We start from the raw sequence: 20,909 nt of genomic DNA, 5'->3' as shown, positions 1-20,909 counted from the left end.
TATCATGTGAGTGTTTTATATAAAAGTTTTTATTAAGATGTCTAAAAGTGGGGCTGACAGTATAGCCTTTTATACATACGTATCAAATCTAAGGTGTTGCAGGCATTTCACTATAGCAGTCTGGCATGTTGCTCTGTACTCAGTTTCCATTACAGTGGGAAATGCAATAGCCTCAGCTTAATATAACTTTACTGAGCTGTCATTGCATTAAATGTAAAAAAAAATAATACATCTTTCTCCTGAATATAGGAGTTTTCTATCACTGGATTTCTACTTAACCCTCCTTTAAATTTAGACTCATAAGTAGTTATGCACATTACATTACATTACATGAAGATAAAGCTGTGGATGTGTCTTTATATCTGAAATCACTATACATAAATAAATGTGACTGAGAATCCAGCACATTATTTTCTGAGACATTTGACAGAAATTTTCAAAACGGCTATCAAAGATATGATGCTATATTGATAATTATCACCAGTAAGTCCATGTTATCATTTTTTGCACTGTTTTGTGCCAGTTGATTCATGACAAACATGTAGATTTTACATTTTTTTTCAGGCTGATAAACTTAGTATATTTGTGAATCATATCAAAACTCTTTCCTCAGGAAAAAATGATGATTTCTGCCATTTTAAATGCTATAGGAAAATATGCATGTTTTACTTGTTTTAACAGATATGCCCATATTTCAATTTTTTTTCCTATAATTGGAAAGGGAAGGCTTGAGATCACCACCACAGAGCAGATTAACACCACTATTACTAGATAAAATAAAACAATGGTTCTCACATATAGTACTGATTTTTCTGAAATTAAAATCACAACTTTAAATTTTAGATTATTGACAATATTCCCCATTGTTTTGAGAAGTAGCCCAATGGGTGATCTACTGGAATTAAAAGAGCTTAGCTGGCAACTTAAAACCCACTCTGTCAGCTCCTGAGGGCTCAATGAATCAGTTTCCATTGGTAATTTTCTCTGCCTTAAAGAATTATTTTTTATTTAAGCCAATTGTATATGGTTGGTAAGATGCCTTATCAGTTGTGTCAACATTTCCCTGTTTGATAATATGTATGCTTGCATGATTACTTTATTTTTTCTTCTTTTTTATGAATAGTGTTCTTGTAATAGATTCATTTTAGCAGTCTTGTATTTTATCTTTCATATCATTTTGTTGTTGAAATATTTTGATCAAGTTTTTAAGCGTGGTGTATGTGTTTAATAATGAAAGACTGGGTACTTGATGTATTGGTGTCTATCCATTTTCAGCCAATCTTGTAATCAGTTAATTAAATAGGAGGTCTTACTAGGGTATGTAAGCACCTTTGTACTCCTTGTTTTTATTCTGATGAAGTACCAAAACCAAGATGAAAGTACTAAATCAGTGTAATTAATAAACAACAGTTCAGTACCAGCTAGTTCCTGTTTTCTTTTTTATGTTGTTACAAATTTTTAATCTGGTTGCCTAGTTTGTGTTCTTAGTTTTGTTTGGCAATATGACATCCTTGGGAAGTGGTAGAGCTAGGTCTGCACCGATTCTGCTGAGTGATGAATTGACAAACTCCACTGATCATTTTACCCTGCTGTTGCAGCAGGTTCCACAACAAATGGGGAGTTTAACTGGTTTCAATAATAACTGTCACCACAACCAGTTGGACCACCGTTTCCTTGATTTTGATGTTGACCATTCTGAAAATACTGATTTTGGAATTACTCCGGCACAGAGACTGGCATTAGTGAATGGTAACCATAACAGCTATGACTCTGAACTGCCTTCCAATCACATTGACAACTTGGAAACAAGAATACAGCAGGATAGGTGTTCCCTACAACATTAGTGAAACCAAATGGCAGTGATTTCCATGGCAGTTGAATACTCAACAGTTTACAATGGATCCTTTGACAAACAACTTCATTTATTTTAAAAATACATTGACAAAGTATTGTAAATTACAACTTAAAAGCAATTATTTTAAAGAGTGTATTCATGTCGGTCTTGTACCAAAGGGGCTCAGATATTGGAAGTATCCTACCAGACTAACAGAAAGTTTGTGCTTACATAACGATGTGTTACAGTTATTTAATAGACATGGCTGTGAATTAAACTCCTTATCAAACATAAATTGAAGGAGATGGATATTTACTTAAAAATATCTCTACATTAGATAAACAGTTAACATTTGATTTAATGTTTGATGTTAAAAATGTGATTATTTTGGTATTTTTGATAAGGTTGGTACAATTATACATGATATCAAGGTTAAGAAAGAGAAAAAGATGATTAGGGACAAAATAGCCTATGTTAAAGGCAATGCATTTCCCCTCCCCCTTTTATTGCTAGAAATAGGTCCACAGATAATGATGGCCATCATACTCAAGAGGTGTTCCCTGATCAAAGTTATCCAGATGCTGAATTGTAGGAGGAAATATACCCTTTACAAGTCCCCCACTAAGGAGGCCTGAATAGTTACAGAACAAGTTACCAGTAACTTCTTATCGGATGCCACAGGTTTCATGGTGGGAGCAGGAGAGATGGAACCAACACCATTTGAGAGGTAGAGGGGGGAGCAGAGGGAGACCATACATAAAATAGATAAGCCTAAGGTGGTTTACAATAATAAATGTGACTTTAAACTTTATAATTACGGTGACCTTGATGTTAATTATAAATGGGTCAACCTATTTGAGAAGGCCATTACATCTGAGGTCTATATCACATAGTCGAAGTCTTACAACTTCAAACACGTAATGTTCGAATCATTATGTTCAAAGTTACAAAACTTTGACTATGGATTAAAAAAAACAACTGAAAACAAAATAAACTGTTTTAAGCAGGGGGCAAGCCCCCCTGCACCACCCACACCCCCCACTATTTAAATATACCAACTCCGAAATCGCACCCCATTGAACAAAATGGAAACCTCCGCTTATGGAGATTTTCATTGAAATGCTCAAACTTTTACAAATTCGAACTTATGGTCTCAACCATATGAGGTTCGAACTTGTAAAAGTTCGACTATGTGATAGGAACCCTTACATTTGTACCTACTAATAGGGCATGCATTGATAATGTTCTTATAGACATTAGGTTATTCACTCATAAATTGGACCTCACCCTTTATTTTTCCTCAGGACAGGTCTAGGCAATCAAGTGATATTTTTCTTCTATTACCTGTAAAAACAAGTACATTTAATCTCCCAATGCACCCCATTATTTCCTTATTTGAAAAAAATTGCAAAAATGATATCAAGGAACTTCTGGGAAATAAAAAACGTGGCTATCGGTTGAAGTTGGAGCCTGATGAAATGGCATTACTAACAGACATTATCAGAAATAAACAAATCAGGCCCATGAAACCTGATGGGGGGCATTTAGTGGTTATGAATTCTAATGATTATGTAAATAAGATGTTGAAGTTTTGTACAGTGAAGCTTATGAAGAGATCTCCATTAACCAGAAAAATGTAGCATAACGAAGCATTGATATTATGCTGGATGACCCATTTACCAAGGGTATCAATACTCAGACAGAATTTGATTATTTATGAACTACACATTCTAGAACACCTACAATTTTGGCATACTGAAGATACATAAAAGTCTAATCGATCCCCATTTATGTCCCATCATCAATACAAAGTCCTCCTAAATGTTTACAACAGCTAAATTTATAAATTTTCAACTAAAAGTGGTGGCTGATGGTATTCCACATCTTATTAAGGATTCATTGGACCTCTGATGTTCCTGCTCTGTGCCAGTAATGAAGGACCCTCACTCCTCACCATGGACACTGGTGAGGGATGTTCATTTGGAACAAAAATCGATATGCACAGTATTTCCAGATGCAGCTCTCAGCACCAAGCACAATTTCCCTTAAAAACACACAGTGAACACAGTACCATCCCAGGGCTGGACTCCCTCTCTCTTCAGGCCACAAATAAGAAACCACACTGACCACTAAGGAGTTCTGTGTCCCTGCTCCAAGTAGCTGACACATGCACTCTTTCAGATTTGATTTTCACACACACACACACACACACACACACACACACACACACACACACACACACACACACACACACACACACACACACACACACACACACACACACACACACACCTGGGAAAGGCTGGCACAGATTAACCGCTCTACCACCTTATGCCCAGGCTATAAGGTAGTTCCACTACCACATGCCAGCTACTCTAAGGCTCTTAACAGGGTATCCAATTCTACTGAGTGAAATTAATACTAATACCAATGGTACTGTTGATCAAGCAGCAAGGCTTTCAGGACTGGCCACAGTGTCACCAAATAAATATACGTACTCTCAAAGGTTAAAATATTTTCTAAAAGACCAACCACAAAGAAAAGTTTAAATATATTTAATAATAAATAATAAAAGAACATGAACATACTAAATATCTATTTACAATAAACACCAGAGTTTCATCACAGGAAATATTAAAAATAACACAGATGGATAGCTTCACACAGATACAGAAAATCAGTACTTAACTAATCTCACTAATTTTTCCTGACTGATCTAAAGAATTACTATTCCCTGTTTACTTACTATAGCAAGGCAGATGAAGTGGGTGAGGGATCCTTTTTTGTCAGGAATCAAAAACAGACTGCCATCAGACTTCTGCCATATCTAGTATTAAAGCATCATTTCAGTGCTGGCTTACAGAATGACATCACGCACCTGGTCACATGACTTCTGGTTCCCACACTACCCCCTTTACTAGAAACTGAACTAGAGTCTAGTGCATATGTGTCATAATACACACACACACACACACACACACACACATACACACACACACACACACACACACACACACACACACACACACACACACACACACACACACACACACACACACACACACACACACACACACACACATAGAGCTTTTCTAAGATGAGTTACAGCATATTGAAGCTATAAAACCATTTTAAAAATGTCCACCCTTCCAGGGTAGCAATTAGTTCATCCCTAAGGACAATACAGTAGGATTATTAGACCTGGTTTTCACAGACATTTTGTCTCTGGCTGCAGTCAGAACACCAAGATGCAGTCTTTATGGCCTAAACCAGGTAATTTAATTTCAGATTATTTTTCAAAGTTAGCTGGACTGAGATTAACCTCTTCTCTTCCAGTATCCTCTGTTACAATATATTAATTTCAATAATTACAATACAGTCTGACATACAGGTGTATTTCTTTTCTGTCCAGCAAGGCCCACTGTTGGTATATTTTTAACACAAGAAGCTTTACAAATATATTTTTCAGCACAAGCATCTGTACAAATCAGCTTGATATATAAATGACATATAATTTTTTACAAAACTCCAGCTAGCAATGCTGTCATATGTTACACATACACTGCCTTATTATTCCTAGCATAGCTGCCAATACCTGACATCATCACCCCCCGTGAAGACTCAAGCTAGTTTTTTCAGTGACCCTGGAGAAATGTGGCTTAAGAGGAATGAACCTGTCTTGGAATACATTAACCCATAAACTATCTTGGCAGTCCATCTGCATTGGCATTACTGACCCCACTATGGTGCTGCACTGTCATATCATATGCCTGCATTCCTAGGCTCCACCTTAATAACTTGCCATTTTGCTTGTTGGCTCAATGTAACCATGTTAAGGGATTGTGGTCTGTGACTGCAGTGACTTTCCTTCCATACAGATAGGGGTGAAATTTCTGCAATGCCCATACTATGGCTAGACATTTTTTTCTACTCCTGCATAACATTCTTCTCTAGGTTGGAGTCTATGGCTAAGATATACAGATGGGTGCTCTTCTCCCTCTGAAGAAACCTGGTTGAGTACAGACCTCACTTCATGGCTCAAAGGATCTACCTGACCAACAAATTCTTTGCTGTAATCTGGACTGGATAACACAGGGGGTCCTCTCAAAGGCCCTATACGCTTTAGGAATGTCTGCTCGCAGGCTAGGGTGCACACTACCTTATCTGGCCTGTTTTTCCTCATCAGGTCTATGAGGAGAGCAGCTATTGTACTATAATTGGGAACAAACTTTCTATAGTACCATGCTGTTTCCAGGAACGCCCTTACCTGTTTTTTGGTAACAGGGGCAGAACATGCCTGAATGGCTTCCACTTTGGCAGCTCAGGTCTGATCTTACCACTGCCATACCCATTTGATACTTACTGGGGTTAATGGTCAAGGTCAACCCTGCCCTTTGTAGTCTGCCCAGAACCTCCCTGATATGCTGAAGATGTTCATGCCAGGAATGACTGTAGATGGAAATATCATCCAGGTAAGCAAGGGTATAATCTCAGATGTAGCCTCCAACCTAGGGATGAATTTTATGCAGCAGCAGAAAAAGAATTTCTAGCCATAGTATGGGCACTGCAGAAATTTCAACCATATCTGTAGGATGCAATCTATAAGCCTCTGGAAGGTCGCTGGGCCATTTTTCATCCCAAAGGGAATCTTTGTGAACTTGTATAATCCAAAAGAAGTCACAAAGGCTGACCTGTCTCTGGTGGTGGGATTCAAGGTCACCTGCCAGTAGCCCTTGGCCAGATCAGTAATGGTCAGATTAGCCCCACCAGCTGCTCTAAGGATTCATTTGTCCTAGGCATGGGGACTCTGTGACTATTAGTTTCCTGTAGTCCACACAGAACCTGGTGCTGCCATCTTTCTTTGGTACCAGCACCACTGGGGAAGCCCAGGGACTGCTGGACTTCTGGATTATCCCAGTTCCAACATTTCCTGTATCTCCTCCCTCAGAAACTGTTTGACTCACTCAGGCACCATGCAAAGGGCCTGCTTGATAGGCCTTTCATAGGATCACAGGATCATAAGAATTTACTTGGCTATTGGTCCCGAGGCCCTTATAAGCCTAGCCAAGACTTTAGCCCATGCATAGACAAATCAGCACCCAATGCCCCTGTGCAGCAGAGACACGGGTGGCATCCCAGGGATGTATTTTCTATTTTCCATCCAGTTATCCAGATTGTGCTTAGAAAGGGATAAAGAGGTACTCTGCTTGATTTGGAGAGAGAGTCTATTCCATAGATGGGGAGTCTCTGGAACACAAATCTGTCCTGCCAGCAAGTCCTACTGATGTCACAGACCAGGTTGAGGCCACTTGTATGGGTTACTTGAGTGGAGCTTGACTTGCAGATATGCAGCAGCCCCATCAAGACGGGGTCCAAGATCGCCTTGTATACCAGACAGTGGTCACCTCTGAGGAGTCTATATGAAACAGAGTAGAGAGACAGGGCTTTTAGCCTATCTGTGTTTGGTAGATTTTTGAGGCCATGGAGCCTCCTGGTGAGGAACCTCTGTGGTCTCTCCAGATGCTGCATGTGCTTTGCGAGGTACATGCCAAATGGGACATTGTACTCAATAATGGGCCTTATAAGGGAAGAATACAGGGATGTTATGACCTCCTTGTCCCTGGATGAGATACCCTTACTTATGAGGTGGGCCATGTAGAAAGCTTTCCGTACAATGGAAGCAACATGGTGGTCAAAAGTCAGGCTGCTATCAATCGGGATGCCCAAATCCCTCACAACTAACTGCATGCTTAGAGCATTGTTATTAATGTGATCATTTGTGGGGACATCTCTTTCCCCAAAGGGGATGATGATGCATTTTGTTGTATTCACCTTGAGGCCATGTTTCTGGCACCAGTCATTTGTTTTGGTGAGACCCTCTTCGAGGATGTCCATGTCACTAGGGGAATTGATGACAGCTCCCAACTTGCAGCCATCTCCAAACTTGGTCAGCCATAGCCCACTAGTTTTGGCCTGTACCTCAGAAAAGTATATCCTAAATAATAGTGGACCCAAGACCAAACCCTGGGGTATGCCACTCGATACGGGGCTACTGCTTGAGGTAACTTCCCCTATTTTGACTAGGTGGGTTCTATCAGAAAGCCAGTTGGCTACCCATCTGGTAACATATGGATTGATGCCTAGTTGAGAGAGTTTATCTATTATGCCAGAGTGGGAAATAGTGTCAAAGGCTTTGGCCAGGTCAAGGTAGGTGGAGTGCACTGTCTTCCCCTTATCCATGGCTTTGGTGACTATCTCAAAAAAGTTGACCAAATTTTACAGACATGACCTCCAGCTGATGAAACCAAACTGTGTGGGATCGAGTATTTGGAGGTTGCCAATGTCCTTGTTAATGAGGTCCATGATAATCCATTCCATGGCCTTGCATATCAGGATAGTTAGGCTGATGGGTCTATTAATTTCCTGCATCAATGGATGCTCCACCTTTGTGTAAAGGGATGACAGTGGCTGTCCTCCATTCAGCTAGGACAAAACCGGTACTTAGGCTTTGGTCGAATATGGTGCCTAATGGTGCTGCACGTTCCTGCCTGAGTTCATGTAGGATGCAGCCTGGGATGTTATCAGGTACCATGGATGCTGTATTTTTTGCTTTTGAGAAAGCAGTGATGAACTGATGCCTAGATATAAGAGGAAGGGGGCAGGTACTGTGAATGTCATGATTTACTGATGGGGAACAGAGGGGTGACATTTTCAATGAATATGTCAGCCAGCAAGTTTTCTGTATCTATGGCATTTGTATATGTGGTGTCTTTGATCACCAGTTCTGAACTGCCTTAGGTGCTACCTTTGAGATTACGGATATGTGAAAAAGGTCTTATGATTGTCTTTAGTAGATGTGGCCAATTTGGACTCAATGTTTATTTTAGAGGATTTCACTAGTGCTCTTATTTGCTTGTTTAGGCTAAGGAGAGATTGCTTCCCATTGGGCACCTGCTCCTTCTTGGTTCTGGACAGCAATTTTTTTCTTTTGTTATAGAGTTTATTTATTGCAGATGTCCACCAGACAGGTTTACTCTTCCTTGCGGAGGATGATTTAGTCCTGTCAGGTATTTCTGGTTCCATGCATCTATATAAATGTTCGTATAGTAATTTGGTATAGTTTTTGGGGTCTAGGACTCTTGCATGAACACACTTTTTACCAAATCATGAATGGGCGGGCATACTTACATGAAAATGCTTTTCACTGAAGCAACATTTTCACGTAAGTATGCCTGTTGTGCCAGTCTTACTACGGTGCAGATAAGGGAAAATTCCCTTTTCCCCACTGTAGTGTGATCTCGGAGTGAGAATATTAAAGCATGGGGGTGCAGCCCCCCACATGGGGGCTGCAGGGGGGCTTGCTCCCTGCATAAAAGTAGATTTAATGTTTTTTTTAACACACTTTAGCGAAAGTGCTTTTTCGATGAAAGCACTTTTGTTAAAGTGTGTTCGGTGATAGTGGATTCGTACTATTAGGTTCATAGGTTCATAGGTTCATACTAGGCTATCTGCCCGAGGGCATTTACAAGCCTAGCCCATCGTTTTGTGGCTTACACCACCCCTTTAGTATGGGGAACTATACCCATTATTTTGCTGTGCCTCTGTCGAGCAGTGACACTGAGGTAATCCCTGGGGTATATCTGCGATCTCCCATCCATTGGTCAAGATTTCTCTTGAACAAGGCCAGCGAGGTGCTCTGCCTCACATGTACCGGGATTTTGTTCCACAGCATAGGGAGTCTTTGGGTGATGAATCTATCCCTCCAGCACGTCCTATTAATAGTCGGTTTAAGTCTCCCACCCTTGTGGCTCTGATGGATCTAGATTTTTGAGGTGAAGCATATTCATCAAATCTGGGTTTGACATGGCCTTGTATGTTAGGCAAAGGTCACCTCTGAGCAGCGGTGTTTACTGAATAGAGCTGAAGTTCTTTCAGTCGGGCAGCATAGGACAGATTTTTGAGACCCTTTATCCTTTTGGTGAGAAACTTTTGTGGCCTCTCCAGCTGCTGCAAGTGTCGGGTCAGATATATTCCGAATGGGGCATTGTACTCAATCATTGGTCTGATGAGTGATGAGTAAAGGGAGACTATGACCTCCCTTGATCTAGATGAGAATCCATTCATGATAAGGTGGGCAATGTAGAAGGTCTTCCTAACTACTTTAGCTACATGGGTGTCGAATGACAGACTACTATCAACCTGGGTCCCCAGGTCCCTGATAACTTCTTCCGTGCTCAGTGGATTGCCACCTATTTGGTAGCTAGGGTAACCTTGTTTTTCCCGAAGGGTATGACTATGCATTTTTGGCATTTAACTTTAGGCCGTGGCTCTGGCACCAGTTATCCGCTTCTGTGAGACCCTTCTGAAGGATATCTGTGTCAGATGTGTTTTCTACTATGGCCCCGAGTTTGCCGTCATCTGCAAACTTTCTCAGCCATAACCCTCCTGTCTTTGCTTGTACTAAAGTAGATGCCAAACAAGAGTGGGCCCAGGACTGAGCCCTGTGGGACACCACTTGTGACAGGCTTTGAGTCTGACATGGCGCCAGCAACTCTGACCCTGTGGGTTCTGTCACTCAGCCAGTTTGCAACCCATCTTGTGATGTATGGGTTGACATTTAAGCTGATGAGTTTTTCAATGATACCCGAGTGGGGTATTGTATCGAAGGCCTTAGCCAGATCGAGGTAGGCTGTATGGACTGCCTTTCCCTCATCAATGGCTTTGGTGACTGTTTCAAAAAGTCAACCAAGTTTAAAAGGCATGATCTGCCTTTGACAAAGCCAAACTGGGTTGGATCCAAAGTCTGCAAATTCCCTATGTCTTTATTTATGAGGTCCATTATGATCCTCTCCATGGCTTTGCAGATAAGGCTTGTCAAGCTAATGGGCCGGTAATTTCCAGGGTCGGTGGAGGCACCGCCTTTGTGAAGTGGGACCACAGTTGCAGTGCGCCACTCCCTGGGTAATGATCCAGAGGTAAGACTTTGATTAAACAGCTGTCCTAGCTGTGGGTTTAATTCCTCATTGAGTTCGTGGAGCACACAGCCGGGGACACCATCAGGTCCCATGGATGCTGTGTTTTTGCTTTGGAGAGAGCAGTTCTCACTTGGGCTGGAGATGTTTGGGGGCAGCAATCGCTTAGTATAGATATCTCTCCTTTTGGGAGAAGTTTGCACTGAACCTGTCAGCCAGTATGTTGGCAATGTCTGTAGGATCAGTAATCTTCACATCATTTTGAACTAGCTCTGAGCATATCTGGGAGTTTCCTCCCAGGTTTCTAACATAGCTAAAGAAGGCCTTATGATTGTCTTTTGAGTCTTTAGCTATTTTTCTCTCAAATTTGCTTTGGATGATTTTATGAGAGCTCTTAGTTTTTACTTATAGTGATCAAGGGTGTCTTACCTTTTAAGGATTTTGCTCTATCTTGTAGTAGCTTCCTCCTTTTGTTGTAGAGTTTGTTTATGGCTGGGGTCCACCAGACTGGACGCTTGCCTTTGGTACAAAGAGTCTTTGTTTTGCTTGGGATTGCCTTATCCATGCAGTCCTGCAGGTGCTGGTAGAAGGCATTTGTAAGTGATTCAGCGGCTTGAGTACTGTTTTCCGCTGGCTCGGGGCCTTAAAGGAGACCACACTAGTCTTTAGAAGTGTGAAGTCGGCTTTTGAGAAGTTCTTTACTGTGGTCTTTTTATTTCAGGTGGGGTGGGATGAGGACCTCCAGCAAGATTAGTTTGTGATCTGATCTCACCAGTGAGGGGTACACCTCCGTGTTGAACATTGTGCTCCCATGTTCGTGATGATGAGATCAAGTATGTTATCTCCTCTTGTGGGGATGGTGACTAGTTGTTCCATGGCATTTGAGTTTATGAATTCCAGGAACTTTTGGGCTAGGGTGTTTGGGCTTGAGTAGTGTTCCCAGTCTATATTAGGGTAATTGAAGTCACCTAGTATGATGGTGTTTGGTGATACATTTATCCCTCTAGTGTTTTCAGGAAGGCCATGTGAGGTTCCTGAGTTTGTGAGGATGGCCTGTAACATGCTACAATTTGCAGAGCAGTTTTGCCTATGGTTAATTGCACCTGGATGGTCTCCGATGCATCGTACCAGTCTTGAGGTATGGGTGTCCTTGATGAATATGGATACCCCCCCTCCTTTCTTGGTATTGTCCGGATTTTGGGGCCGGAACGCATGATATGAGGTAAAGCCTGATAGCGCTGGGGTGCTCTCAGGAGCCTTGAACCAGGTTTCTGTCACAGCACAGACATCGATGTTCTCCATACTGAGTAGGGCCTCGCATTTTGAGATTTAGACTTCTGGCATTGAGCAGCATTACCCTTAGTTTTTTCCTTTTTGTGTTCTAGGGTGGTAGGTTTAGAATTTGAGCCTTGCCTAAAAAGGCACTATGGGGTGGCAAGAGCCTTTGCCAATATCCGAATCCCAGGGTGACAGGTGCAAGCCGAGCAGCGTGGTTTGTCCAGCATGTCATCCCAGGCAGACAGACACTGGATCCCCTTTGAATGACACCAGTGTTTAAGCCAATTGTTAAAGCTGATCATCTTATCTCTGTATTGTGGCATCATTCTTGGTGAAGGTAGGATACTGCTCAAGGTCAGGGTCATACCTGCCTGGGCTACATAATCAGAGAGCTCCTCAATGTCTCTTTTCATGTAGTCCCTCAGGTCGCTTACACCAGCGTGGACAATGACTGAGTCATATTTGTACCTGCTGTTGAGAGACCTGAGTGCTTGCTATGTGGCGGATTCTAGCGCCCGACAGGCAGCTTACTGTGACCTTCTCCTTACTCAGTCTGGTGAGCGGACGCCAGTGTGTCTGACTATGGAGTCACCAATGACTAGTGTGTCTGGCATTGTGTTTGGCCTTAAGGGCTGTGACTGTTTGACACTCTGACTGTGAGGTCTATGTGTTGCAGGTGTTGTGTTCTGAGGTGGTGGTTGTTTGGGTGTCTGCTTTGGTGGCTTCTGCTGTTTTGGTAGATTTTTGATCAGTGCCTCCAGTATGTCTTTGTGTGTTTATGTGTATGATTTGAGGTTGTAATGGTACTATGTGAGACTGGGTCTATAGTGTGTGTGGTAACCTTCTCCTCCTGACTGGTCTTGCCAGTCCTATGTTGAGAGAGCTCAGCCTCCAGTTTGGCCGTATAGTTGCATCTCTCGCATGTGTTTGTGTTTTGTGGGAGGAGGAGAGGGTTGTCTGTGTACATGAGGCAATTGTAACATTGCCTCAATATTCCCAGGTTCACCAGCTGAGCAGGAGAGGACACTAGCAACTGATCCCTCGACATGCTAGAAGGAATAGACAAAAAAAACTTTAAAAAAAGATTCAGGGGGACGTGGGTGACCGAGAAATGGGGGGTTGCCTTTTTGGGGTACTATCTATGACAAGAGTTCTGTATCAAGGTAATAAGTACTGTAGGAGCAAGTGCTACGTTTAACAGATAGAGAATAGTCTACTTAGAGTCAAGTAGAGATGATCTTTTTAATTATAGGATACGCTGATTAGATCAGTAGTATAGTTCGAGGAAGGCAGTTTTAAGGGAAAATTTGAAGAGTGGACTTTAGGTAGCCCGAATAGTTTAAACCTGCTTAACCGGAGCTGCCCTAGTGTGCAACAATGGCAACTCCGCGCTAAATCTTTATAGCAGGGGCTGAAAAGACAGGAAATTACCCAAAATGGCCAATAAACTACAAGTTACTGCCTTAAACCACTCCTCTGAGGACAAACAGGCAGCTCAGTACTCTCTACTCCCACTAGTGAGTAAAGAAACTACCCCTTGACCAAACAAGGAAAATGGAGAAAACAGGAACCAAGACAAAGCCCAGGGATCAGCAAAATCTGATCACTGGAACAAACTATTAGAAAAGTATGGAAAACAAGAGTATTTTTTTTGTTTTTTTCAAGTTTTTTTTTCAGATAGGCAGAAAATACAATAAATGCTGTGTTTTTCGACTAAATGCTATCAAAAGCTAGTACACTTGAGTGTATTAGCCTGTTGTTTAACTTTTAAGCAAAACTTAAACAAGCAAGTGCAATAAACAATTCAAGCTATTTAAAACAGTAAAAACAGGTAATAGCAGAATAAAACAGGCAGAAATAGCAATCGAAAGGCTTAAAAAGTCAAAAATGCAGAAAAAATACTTAGAATCTGGAAAGTTTGTCTTTTCTGGTCTCTGCTGCTCTAGGAACTCTGCTGGACACCACGAGGAGCTCTGCTGAAAAGCCCGCCAAAGCGTGCTTTATAGTAGGGGGCTGGAAAAGACAGGAAATGACCCAAAATGGCCAATAAACTACAAGTTACTGCCTTAAACCACTCCTCTGAGGACAAACAGGCAGCTCAGTACTCCCTACACCCACTAGTGAGTAAAGAAACTACCCCTTGACCAAACAAGGAAAATGGAGAAAACAGGAACCAAGACAAAGCCCAGGGATCAGCAAAATCTGATCACTGGAACAAACTATTAGAAAAGTATGGAAAACAAGAGTATTTTTTTTTGTTTTTTCAAGTTTTTTTCAGATAGGCAGAAAATACAATAAATGCTGTGTTTTTCGACTAAATGCTATCAAAAGCTAGTACACTTGAGTGTATTAGCCTGTTGTTTAACTTTTAAGCAAAACTTAAACAAGCAAGTGCAATAAACAATTCAAGCTATTAAAAACAGTGAAAACAGGTAATAGCAGAATAAAAGAGGCAGAAATAGCAATCGAAAGGCTTAAAAGTCAAAATGCAGAAAAATACTTAGAATCTGGAAAGTTTGTCTTTTCTGGTCTCTGCTGCTCTAGGAACTCTGCTGGACACCACGAGGAGCTGTGCTGAGTTCTCTATAGCCAGAAAAGTTTATAGCAGGGGGCTGGAAAAGACAGGAAATGACCCAAAATGGCCAATAAACTACAAGTTACTGCCTTAAACCACTCCTCCGAGGACAAACAGGCAGCTCAGTACTCCCTACTCCCACTAGTGAGTAAAGAAACTACCCCTTGACCAAACAAGGAAAATGGAGAAAACAGGATTCAACAGTCCTAGATCCAGTTTTGGATATTGGTGCCAGTTCCTAGAGAGGAGGAGGGGGCTGTGAAGCTGTTTATACCATCCCTCAGGAGGCTGTAATCAGCTTTGGAGAAGATTTTTTTTTTTGATTGACCCTAACTAGAAGGGGGGGGGGTCAGGGGAGATGGTGACTTTGAATGTGACCACTTTATGGTCAGATCTTACAAGGGAGGATGATACTGCAGGGATGCTGCAGTGGTTACTTATGTTGGTTAATACCAAGTCCAAGATATTATCATCACTTGTGGGGGTATCGACTAGCTGTTGCAAAGCATTTGAATTGACAAAATCGAGGAATCTCTGGGCATTTGTGTTCTGTCAAGAGTAGCTCTTCCAGTCTATGTTTGGGTAGTTAGTCATCTAGGATCAGGGTAAAGGGTTGAATCTTGATAGATCTTTTGGGTCCTCTTTCCACATGGTGTTACACCAGGTGGGTGCATCCAAGTTTCCCAGTGAATATGCCCCCAAATTCCTATAACACTGCTCAGATATCTCAAACCTGTGTAGGGGATAGCCAGTGGGACATTGCTACCCCTTCCACTGAGGAGTCAGTCTGAGCCTGTCTGAGGAGATCAGTCACCAGATCCCCCTCAGACTACTCCTACTATCCACTGAAAATACTCAACACCAGGACTTCCCTATCATGGTAAGGCTCCACCATGTTAACATGGTACAGTTTGTAGCCCTGCCTCTTGCTTAGCAGTTCTACCATGTAGTTAACATCATTGATCTTCCTTACCACTTTAAAGGATACCTCCCAAGCTGTCTGCAGCTTATTGTGTCTGACAGGAATGAGCACCATAACCTGCTGTCCCACAGCATACTTTTGGGCTTGAGCATTCCAGTCATACCATACTTTTTCTGCTGTTGGGCTCCTGACAGGTTCTCTTGGGCCAAACCGATGAGCTCCCTAAGCCTTGTCCTGAGCTTTAGGATATACACCACAACAGACTCCATGTGGGGTTCACACTCAGCCTCCCACTCATCATGAATTAAATCTAAAGGCCCCCTCACCCTATGCCCATACAGCAACTCAAAGGGTGAAAAACCTGTCGATTTCTGGGATACCTCACTGTATGCAAATAACAGAGGGGCAAATATTTGTCCCACTCTCTCTTAAACTGGTCACCAAATGCCCATCGCATGGTCTTTAGTGTAAAGTTTAACCTCTCTACAAGACCATTAGTCTGGGGTGGTAGGAGGTGGCCTTTAGGTGCTTCATCACACAGTGCTCTCACAGACAAACCACCAGGTCTGGCAAGAAGTTGGCACATCTGTCAGTCAGTATTTCTCTTGGGAAACCTACCTTTTTGAAAATCTCTAGCAAAGTGCCACTGCCTCAGGGTATCTAGTAGCATAATCTACTACCACCAGGATATACTTCTTCTCTGTGGAACTTGGGGTACTCAGAGGCCTCACAATATCCATAGCTATCCTCTGAAATGCCTCATCAATCACAAGCAAAGGCATCAAAGGAGCTTTGACCTTGTTTCCTCCCTTGCCTACTGTTTGGCACTGCTCACAGGTCCTACAGTACCTTGTTACATCCCCTTGCAATCCCAGGCCAATAAAAGTTCTGCAATAATATGTCTCTTGGTGTGCTTTATGCCCATATGACCTGCAAAGGGAATGTCATGGGCTATGGCTAGAACTGCCAGATGGTAGGCTCTGGACACTACCAACTGCTGTATTACCTCACCCTGTAGCACTCCCTCAGAGGCCTATTCCCTGTACAGTAACCCTTTGTCCCAGTATACAAACTCCCCCTTGCTTGAGAATCAGGTGCCTCCCTAGCTACCTTTCTTAAGCCTCTTAGTGTAAGGTCCAAGAGCTGAGCCTATCTCAACTCTATCATTGTGACCCTTCCCAGCTTCCCTTCCACAAGAAGTCTGGTGTCTTCTGAAAGAGGTGACTCACTGTCAGCCTGGGCACTACCACTCACCTCTACCCTTACAGTCACTCTGTCCAAGGGAACATCAGTACCTACCAGCAACTGTGACTCACCTTCAAGCTCACTGCTACAAGGTAGCTCCCTGCTTGAAATAGCCACCTCACCAACACTGGCTCCAGGTGTAGGGTCTGTCTGGGTCTCCCTCAGGCTACCAGCCCCACATGCCTGTCTCCAAGCCTGACTACATGTAACTGCATGCACACAAGCTGCTGCTATCAAAATCATTCCCTATCAGGACATCTACAGGGATATCCACAAACACACCTACCTGGTTGCTTCCTTTTCCACTCTCCCAGTCAAGGTGAACAATGGCTAAAGTCATTTGGAATGGGGTCCCTCCTAAAGCACTGACTGGAGTGGACTTCCCAAGCAAGCACTGTTCCTCTTTAACCACAACATGTTTCACAATGGTTATGTCAGAGGCCATGTCTCTCTTAGCAGTGGCCTATTTTCCATCCACTAAGATAGGATATAAATTCTGATCATAGTCTGGTACACCTATTATCTCCAGACAACTTACTACTGGCATACTGTTATTCTCATTTTCTGGCTCCCCCACCTTTTGTTCCCCATCTTGTTTCCGTGGACATCTGTATGTTACATTGCTCCACTGGTTACATTTAAAACATCTAACCCTTGATCCTGGCTGTGTACCTGAACTAGTGGTTTCCCCCATTACTGGTGAACTCTGTTTGGAGTGGTTTAGGCTGGCCACCATGGGTTCTCTTATGTCCATGTGCAGCACAGAGTATCCCCTTCTTGTGCAGCGATGCCCTGCTTGCTAAGTATAGATCCTCTTTTTTCCCCAGCTCATCTGCAGAGTTAGACTCCCAGTCTGCCAGCCAGGTTCTCATGTCCTCAGGCAAAGTGCTAAGGGCTTGTTCCCTGACCAAAGGATCTGCCAGCTTTTCAAAAGTGGTGACATGACATCAACTCTCCCACATATGAAAATAAGTGCTTAACTCAGCAATATAATCACATACACTTTCATCTGCCTTGCTTCTTTGCTTACAAAACTTTTTTTCTGTAAGTTTCAGGTGTTAACTTAGAACATTCCAATAAACATTGTTTTACTTTATCATAGTTTAAACAATCACCATCAGACAATTTAGAAACAGCACCTATAACTTTACCATGGAGTCAGGGGGTGCGGAACCATATCCAGAGCCCTTGGTCACCATTATACTGTTTGCATATTCTTTCAAATATATGAATGAAAATATGAAACTTATCACCCTCTGTAAACTGTGGAAGAAATTTACTTACCTTTATTGCTTCTGAGGTTCAGTTATTCCCTTCCCCATTACCTTCATGACCCTGATGAAGTCAGCATCTCCCTATCATGTTGATGTTGCTTCTCATTTCTTCCGCCTCCAAACACCGCACTGTCTAATTTTCTTCAGCCTCCAAATGCTGCAGTCTCTCTGCTGATTTTAATTCCAAATGTTTGGTGTCCAGTTCAAGTCTTTTTAACTCCAGATAGATTTTAAGTCCTCTGAGGAAAAGGTGAACTGTCCTGTTTCTGGGGCTGCAAATCCCTATCACCAGACTGGTTATCCTCCTGGTTGCTGGTCTGGCCTACAGCTGTGATGAAGGTTGAAATAATTTCCTCTTTAGTTAGGTTGGCACGCACCAGTCCTTTGACCTCACTCATCTTGGCCAACTGGTTCTTTGTCAGCTTGCCATAATCCTCTGCTGACATCTTTGTCTAACTTCCCTGACTAAACAAAACTAAACTAGCAAAAATAAATAAATAAATAAAACAGTTGTGAAAATAAAACTCTGTATGTGTACCTTGTGTCTGTTAATAGTACACACACCTTCAGTGACAACTGCCTACAGGCTAGAAAAGTTCAATTACTATCCCACCACTGCCACCAATATGTGATGTCCCTGCTCTGGGCCAGTAATCAAGGAGACTTAATCCTCACCATGGACATTGGTGAGAGACGTTCACTTGGGACAAAAATAGGTACACACAGTATTTCCAGATGCAGCTCTCTGCACCAAGCACAACTTCTCCTAAGAACACACAGGGAACACACTCCCATCCTGGGGCTGGACTTCCTCTCTCTCCAGGTCACAAATAAAAAAAAAACAGTGACGACACTAAAGAGCTCTGTGTTCTTGTACCAACTAACTGACACATGCACTATTTGAGATTTGATTTTCACACACACACACACACACACACACACACACACACACACACACACACATTGGAAAGGCTGGTACAGATTACCAGGTAAGGTAGTTCCACTGCCACCAGCCAGCTACTCTAAGGCTGTTAACTGGGTATCTAATTATACTAAGTGAAATACTGATGACCAAACAGCAAAGTTTTCAGGAGCAAGGACAGTGTCACCAAATAAATATAAGTACTCTCAAAGGTTAAAATATTTTCTAAAAGACCAGCCACAAAGAAAAGTTTAAATATATTTAATAATAAATAATAAAAGAACATGAAAATACTAAATATATATTTACAATAAACACCAGAGTTTCAATCACAGGAAATATTAAATATAACACAGATGGATCGATTCACACAGATACAGAAAAACAGTCCTATACTCTCTACACTTTCTATTCCCCTCCCCTGTCTACAAATTCATATCTCCCCCTCTACTTCTCTACCTTTTTCTCCTCTATTAAAAAATTAACTTCCTACACATTTATCCCTTCCATATCCCTCCCACTCTAAGCATGCCCTTCCAATTCCACCATAATCTCCAGCTCCCCAACTCTCTTCTCTTCTTACTATTTTCTCTCTATCATGCTACTTCTTACTCTTCTAAAGCTCCCCCATACCTGCCTTCTACTCAAACTATTGCTTACACTCACCTACATCCTCTTCCCATCTCTCACTTCCACTCCATATCCTCCTCCCTTATTCAACCCAACTCTCTGCACCTTTTCCATCCTAAGCTATTCTCCACCTCAAAAAGGACTTTCTCATTTAAACTTCTCCTAACCCCAAACAACTTCCTCCTATACAAACCTAAAAGGTTTAAACTTATCACCTGTAATGTCCTAGCCTTATCTGGAGACATACATCCTAACCCTGGCCCCTGCCTCACTAGAAACAACTCCTCCCCTCCACCCCCTTCTTCCCCTACTACAAATAATCCCTCCCCCCCATCTTTTCCTGCCTCCTCTCTTAGCTCTCTTAAGGTTTTCACCATTAATGCCCAGAGCCTTAACAACAAAACTCACCATTTACAAGCTTGGATTAATCACAACCAACCTGACATCCTAGCCATCTCTGAAACCTGGCTCAAACCCCACATTACTGACTCTGAAATATTACCTCCAGGTTTCCATATCCTCAGAAGTGACCGAATAAATAAAAAAGGAGGTGGCTCTGCACTAATCTAATCTAAGTTTCTCTCTCTCATCCCTCTTCAAATCCCAACCCCTCAATTCAAAAATTCTGAAATAACAGCAGGTGTCCTCCGCTTAAACAAACACAAAAATATCTGCATAATTTCCTTATATATCTCCCCAGGCAATAACATCTCCACCCTTGAGAACATTCTTCACTGGGCCTCAACTGCAATAAAATATGAAACCTATATTCTAGGCAATGTCAATATTGACTGGAATAAAATCAATACACCTTCCCCCCCTATCCATTAACCTTTACAACTTCACCCAAGTAATCCACTCTACAACTCGTCCTAACAAAAACCACCCCCCTGGGTCCATCATAGATTGGATTCTTGTCTCCCATCCAAATAAAATCATTCTCTCTGGCACTATCCCTGACACCTTCAGCGACCATCTCCCTGCCTTCATTCATCGCTCAACTAACTCAACCCAATACCAGCATCAATACATTCAAACTCGTAACCTTAGCAACTTCAACCCCTCAATCTTCACAAACACTTTTAAACAAATTAACTGGCAAACCCTCAACACTCTCCCCCTTGACAATGCTGTACAGCACTTTAACTCTATCTTCCGAGATACTCTTAACTCCCTAGCTCCTCTAAGAAACAAACTAATCAAAGCCAATTCTGCTCCTTGGCTGACCAAAGAGACTAAACAAATCATGCACCACAG

The sequence above is a fragment of the Protopterus annectens genome, chromosome 10.part0 (assembly GCF_019279795.1).
Source record: "Protopterus annectens isolate FY-2018-M chromosome 10.part0, PAN1.0, whole genome shotgun sequence".
NCBI lineage: Eukaryota > Metazoa > Chordata > Ceratodontiformes > Protopteridae > Protopterus > Protopterus annectens.
This window is presented reverse-complemented; position numbering follows the sequence as displayed.